We start from the raw sequence: 6781 nt of genomic DNA on the forward strand, positions 1-6781 counted from the left end.
TGTGTTTGTGTGTTGCCTTCTCCACACCAAGTGGCAGAAACAAGGCACCCTGGTGCATGTGGAGGGACCCTGTCCATTGCTTTCTAAAGACAAGTTTCTTTTTTTAAAAAAAAAATAGCTCTGTTGTGGCAGAATACTTTAATTGCACAAACCTAAATTTCCCTCCTGCAAAATAGGTAGAGGTAAAGGTAAAGGACCCTTGGACGGTTAAGTCCAGTCAAAGGTGACTATGGGGTGTGGTGCTCATCTAGTTTTCAGGCCAAGGGAGCCGGCGTTTGTCTACAGACAGCTTTCTGGGGCATGTGGCCAGCATAACTAATCCGCTTCTGGCAGTGTTGGAAACCAGAGCGCATGGAAATGCTGTTTACCTTTCCGCTGCAGCGGTACCTATTTATCTACTTAAGCAGAGGCTTGACAACCATATGTCAGGAGTGCTCTGATGGGTTTCCTGTTTGGCAGGGGGTTGGACTCGATGGCCTTTGTGGTCTCTTCCAACTCTATGATTCTATGATACTTGCACTGGTATGCTTTCGAACTGCTAGGTCGGCAGGAGCTGGGACAGAGTAACGGGAGCTCACTCCTTCATGTGGACTTGAACTGCCAACCTCACAATCAACAAGCATGAGAGTCTTGGTGGTTTAGACCACAGTGCCACCCGCATCCACTTCCTGTAACTAGAGAGGCCCTGTAATAGATGGATTGCCTACTTGCCCGCTCTTTGCCTTGCCTGCTGCTTCTCTGTCCTCATGCTACTGCCCATTTCAGTGAGATGACCACTACAGTCATACTTATGCTGATCACCTCACTAAGAGAAGAACATACAGGGTCCACCATCTGCTTCCAACTAAGCCCACCTCACTGAGAAAGAGTTTGTGCTGATGTGTACCTGCTTTTGGCAGCTTCCGCAAGAGAAATAAATATTCTGCCCACATGTTACTGCCTGCCTGAGTGGAAGAGGAATGAAGATGAATGAAGGGAATGCCTTTCCCTACAAAATGATGCTCCCTATCTGAAGTACAGGGGCTGCCCACCGTGGCCCATGCTAGCCACCTGAGGGAGAAAAACTGGCCACTGTGATCTCGTGCTGATGCTGCCTATTTCACAGACTGGCCACTGTGTCCTCACATGGATGTTTCCCACCAGAAGGAGAGACAAAGGGCATTGTGATGTCATGCTGATGCTGAAGGAGAGAGAAACTGGCCAATGTACCAGCCCACAACTGCTGTTCACCTGAGTAACAAGGAGACACTGCCTGGCACACCAACACATTGCTCACCATGTTCATGAGAATTATGTCCTTGGCACCTTGAACCAAACTGGTGTTTCTTAACTTGTTTTTACTCTCCTGTTCCTGCATATTAGGTTCCCTTACCAGAGCTCTATAATAACAAGGTAATGTATCAACCACTTTTATCTGTACACAAAAGGTAGGTAAAGGTAAAAGGTAAAGGACCCCTGGGTGGTTAAATCCAGTCAAAGGCGACTATGGAGTTGTGGCACTCATCTTGCTTCCAGGCTGAGGGAGCCAGCATTTTTCCACAGACAACTTTCTGGGTCATGTGACCAGCATGACTAAACCACTTCTGGCACAATGGGACACCGTGACAGAAGCCAGGGTGCATGGAAATGCTGTTTACCTTCCCGCTGCAGCGGTACCTACTTGCACTGATATGCTTTCAAACTGCTAGGTTGGCAGAAGCTGGGACAGAGCAATGGGAGCTCACCCCGTCATGCAGACTCAAACCACCAACCTTCCGATTGGCAAGCCCAAGAGGCTCAGTGGTTTAGACCACAGCACCACCCGCAGCCCTTCCTGCAAAATACTGACAGTCCGGAGGGAACCTTAACTTGACATTTGGAATCTATGTAAAGATCTCCCAATCTAATTCAGTGAAAAGCAAGTGCAATTAAAGTATATCAATTAGCAAAGCCTGATACTTTGGAGGGCTGCATCATATCATGGCAGAGGAGAGTTGACTAATAGTTTGACTCAGGGTAAAGGTTCAATCGGTATCTCAATGCATGTTTACATTTATATCTGTGCTATCAATGTTACTGTGCACAGGGTGTATTTTATCATTTTGGGAAGATACTTTCGTAGAACTAATCTCTTGCCTTAAGGTTTCAAAGGGATTAGAGGCTGGCTATTTTCTTCCACTGCAATGTGGGAGATTTATGCAGGTAATTCCATTAGCGCTGTTGATGTTCTTCACATAAATCCCCTGAGCATTAATTGGAGGAAACAGAAGCTCAATATTATATGCAGATCGTGCAAAGTCCCCCTTAATTTAGGGCTGAGTTGCACAGGAGAAACCTAAAAAATACTGAGCCAGAGACTGCTTTATGCAACAGCTTTTCCAAGGTGTGTAAAATTGTTGTGGGGAGTGGGGGAAGGGGTAGAATATGTGCACAATGTATACATTTCTAGAAACATCTGGGACCAGAACTAATGTGAAAGCATAGGATATTACCTTAGCATGTTATCACATTGACCCAAATGGCTCTCAGGGCACCATCTTGATGAAGCTAAGCAGAACTGGATCTGGTTTGGATGGGAAACCTCCTAGGAATCGCATGCGTGTTACCTTGCCGTCTGTGATAAGCAAGATAGAAGTGTAATAAACTAAACCAATCGTCACCACCTTTTATGGGCCAGTGAGCAATTTCAAAATTTGAGAGACTGTTGGAGGTGCCAGTCACAAAATAACTGCAGGCACCTAGTTGCTGGCCTCTGAACTAAATGAAAGAGGCATGCCAGGGCTGAGTGTGGGCCTAGCGAGTCTTGAATGTCGGTCCTGCAGCTAAAAATGAGGAAGAAGTGTGGTTCTCTACTCCTGGAGGTGCTCACAACAGTTCTGCTGAGCCAGGCCTTGACAGGTCCTGTCCTCACCAAGTCATGTACATTGACAAACGCCAGAGCCCATGTCATGTTAGTCCCTGTGTTCTTGGAGGAAACAGCAACCAGCTAGGGATGGAAGGTAAATTTGATTCTGTTTTCAGAATCCCCTGATTTGCACTTTGGAAGCAAGATGCAAACCAAAACTCAGCCATCCTTCAAAATTCGCTCTTCTCTGAATTTTCCAATGCTGTTATCTAGCCAAAAAAATGCGTACTAGGGCACAGTGTGCATACTAATGTATACATTAGTGATAAAAGCATACAAAATGCATTACATTAGGGTAAAGGGCTTGCAAAAAAAATGGTACCTTAGTCAAAATGGCATGCAAAAATGTGTTCATTATAAGAAGTTCACACTCACATTCTGTTGGATTTTCATGAGTTTCTTTTTTCTTTTTAAATTACAAATTCCTGCAGAATTGTGAAGAACTCAGTTTAAGATAAGGGGGAAATGAGAAACGTAGAGAATGGAAACTGACAGGTTTGTGCAAGTCTAATGGCAGGACACCACTTTTCTCTTGAAAATACAGAGAACCTGCGATCAGGAAAGGAGGGTATATCTGCTTTTGTATATTGCAAAGGGACAGGTGGCAAGTGATATGTGACACGCATGTGTATTTAACAGCTGATATGGCACGCATTGCGCATTCTGTTATCACTACCTGCATATAAATTGTTGTGCCAGAACTGAAGAGCTGCCCTCAGTTACCAAGCAGTTACTAATCTTGCCTGCCAGGCAGGCATTGTTAATCTCTCAATCAGGGAACAAAGGAAAAATCTTGTCTATAGCTGCTGCTGACAAGTTGAAAACCCAAGCAGGTGTCCTCTTCCTAAGCAAATGCGCGCGCACACACCTTTAGAGAGGGGAAAGTTCCTGCTTTGGAGAGTAGCAAACAATCTCCTTTGTCAGGTGGTTTCGGAGCCAATCCGAGCGAACCATTTTGTGACACTTGGATTTGGACAAAGACTTGGTCCCCTGCCGGGTGCCAGGTGCAGACAGAAAGGGGGAGATCCATAAGATCCCCGCGGTGTCCTCCCTGCCAAGGAAATACTGAGTGGAGCACAGAATAATGTTTTTTGAAAAGGTTAGTCACGAATGTCTCCTCACAAACATGCCAGAAGGACGAGCATGTTAGTGAAAACCTAACCTTTGGCTCGAAGAGGCCTGACCGACTGACAGGACACACAAAAAACCCTTCTTGAATGGTGGTCACGAAACAGCATCCATCTCTGCCCCAAACAAAACCCACCATTTATGACTACGCTCTCTCCTTTTAACCACCCATTTTGCTTCCAGGCTAGCTCCTGGAGACGAGGCATCGGATTTTGCAACAAAAGCGTGAGTGGGGCTGCACTCTGCAGAGAAAAACAGGAGGCACAATTTATTATTATTTTATCTGGCACGGAAATATATTCTCCCCGGGTGAGCATAGCCCCTTGTGCAACGTCTTCAGCGTTCCACATCTATTTTTCTCTCCTTTGCTGAAAGCTTTATGTCAGCAACACTTCCTTTTTACAGATACCCCCTAGAGTCTTTCGCACTCAAGGGCAGCCCTGATGGGAAGAAGGTGTTTTCCGCCCTGCGGCTCTACATTGTGATTGCAGACTGCCTCCCCAGTCTCACAAACAATGGCATCCGAATGGCCGCCGTCCCTTTTTATATTTTTTGAGCAGTATAAAACCGTAAGTGGCTGCAAGAAGCGGTCACTGCTACATGCTTTCCCACCCCTCTGTTTTAAAGCCATTTTAATCTATTCCTGTCCTATCTCTTCCTGTGTAGCAAGCAGCTACACCTTTCGGCTGCTTTCAGAGAAGCTTAAAAAACAACAACTCCACACCTTCAGCTTCTAGCTTGGCTAGAAACCCTGTGTATTATGGGAAGGGTTTTTTTTAACTGTATCTTCCTTGCCAGCTCTTGAAATAATCAACTCAAGCAGGGTTTGAAGACAGAGCTAGAGCAGACAGCCCTGCAATGTCAAAAAAGAGGATTTGCACCACCCCCTCCCGCCCCAAAAAAGAGGACACCAGTTTGCATATGGTGATTTATATGTATAGATGCAAATTTAGAAACAGAAATGCTATAGTGAGGAAGACCCCAGTTGCGTATCTGCTCAGTCTGCTGACCAGGAGATGTGAAGGGCTGGTGAGCAAGGCTCCTTCTCCCTCTCTCCTTTTATGGTTCCTTATCTTTAAAATGGACTCCGACTGCCAAACAGATGACAACTTCAAATACAGGACTGTCTTTTGAAAGGCCATCAGACTCAAACTAGAGGACTGTAGTGGATGCTTCCCTGATTTCTCTGCCTGCTGTGTGTTCAACACCTACTCACTTTGCCTTCCTGAACTCTAATGAGTTTCTCATCCCAAAAATTCTAGAGAGGTCTCCATAAGGGTTACCAGATGTCACTGGTTCCCGGGGACAGTCCCTTGATTTGCAAATCTGTCGCTGGACAAATTCCATCCCCAGAATATCCCCAGATTTGCAAATCTGTCCCCAGGAAATGTGGCAGCGGCAGTCTCAGCAGCCCAAAGCCAGCCTGGTAGCGCAGTTGGCTCTGGCTGGCTTCAAGAGCTGCTTGCTGCCATGGCGCCCGCCATTTTTCCTCACCAGAAGTCCCCATATGATGTGTCTTGTGCTCACATGATGTGTCTTGTGTGATCTCCTGCCCCCTTTGTTTTGACTGATCAGGGGAGGCTTGGGAGTCACAGGCGGCCATTGCTGCGTTTTTTAAAAACTCTGTGCATTTATGTTTCACAGGGTGTGAAAGAAGGACTTTGCACCTTTATACAATATGCATGTATGATTGGGCCCAGGGTCTTTTGCCTCACCATCTCCACAACTGACTCCCTGTTGCTACTCAGCTTCAAACAACAACAACAAAACAACAACAACAACCCAGAGTTCCCTGTTTGGCAGGCTGGGGGTGGGGAGGGTGATTATGTTGGGAAAGATGAAGTGTTTCATGAAAATCATACATCTGCCCCATGGAAAATACATGTGTGTGCCTGAGGCTATTGATGTCTTCTGCACTCTGCTCCCATTCTTCAGAGGTGGTATTCCTCTGAATAATGGGTGCTTGGAATCAGAAGTTGGGAAAGCGTTGCTACACTCAGATCCTATTTGTGGGCTTCCATAGGCCATTGTGCTGGTCCCATGGGTTACCTGAGAGGTGAGGTCCAAGTCCAGTCCATGGTCAAAGGTGCAACATGGAGGCAGTCCATAGTAGCTGAATCTGGGTGCAGGGCAGGGAGATGGGTGAAGTCAGGAACAGGCTTGCAAGCAGGGAGCCAGGGCAGGTCAGGAGCTCAGGCAGGAAAGCAGGACAAGGTTCAGGCAGGAACTAGCAGCCAACAATGTTGCTCCTGCAACTTGGGACTGGGGATGGCCGGCTTTTATCTGCCCCGAGGCATAGGGCAGCCCCGATCCTCTGGTGACTCACCTCTCCTGGCCTGGAGGTGAGCACTCCTCCTGCGGGAACCTAGTTCCCTCCGCCTTTCTGCCCTGAGCCTCTGCAGCTCAGGAGAGGCTGGAGGATTACCAGACACAGAGGCAACCTCAGCTTCCTCTGAAGGGGCTGAGAGTGGAGCCCCAGAAGGCAATGGGTCCTCCATCGCCTCAGGAGCCAGAGCAGACTCAGCTGATGCCTGCACCTGAGGATCCAGCACAGGTGAGGGCCCTTCAGGCTCATGCCCCAGCCCCGGCTCAGCTGGTTCTGGAGGCAGGGAATCCTGTGCAGGCTGGGATCCCTCAGGTTCAGCATCTGAGTCTAAATCCCAGGCCATCACACCCATCATGACTTACCTTGATAGGCCACTGACCTGATCTATCAAGGCTCTCATGTTCTCATGTTAACACACACACACCAGTGGCCCAACCACCAGC

At 47.4% G+C, this 6781-nt stretch overlaps 1 long non-coding RNA gene across 1 annotated transcript; it reads left to right on the forward strand.

The window, feature by feature from the left end:
* Positions 1–1144: 1144 nt before the first annotated feature.
* LOC309367365 lies at positions 1145–5756 on the forward strand. Its single transcript, XR_014167092.1, has 3 exons — positions 1145–1392; positions 3316–3452; positions 4196–5756. It is a non-coding gene; the product is annotated as an uncharacterized lncRNA (long non-coding RNA).
* Positions 5757–6781: the final 1025 nt, after the last annotated feature.

The sequence above is a fragment of the Podarcis melisellensis genome (assembly GCF_964234715.1).
Source record: "Podarcis melisellensis genome assembly, chromosome: 3".
In the NCBI taxonomy this organism is placed as follows: domain Eukaryota; kingdom Metazoa; phylum Chordata; class Lepidosauria; order Squamata; family Lacertidae; genus Podarcis; species Podarcis melisellensis.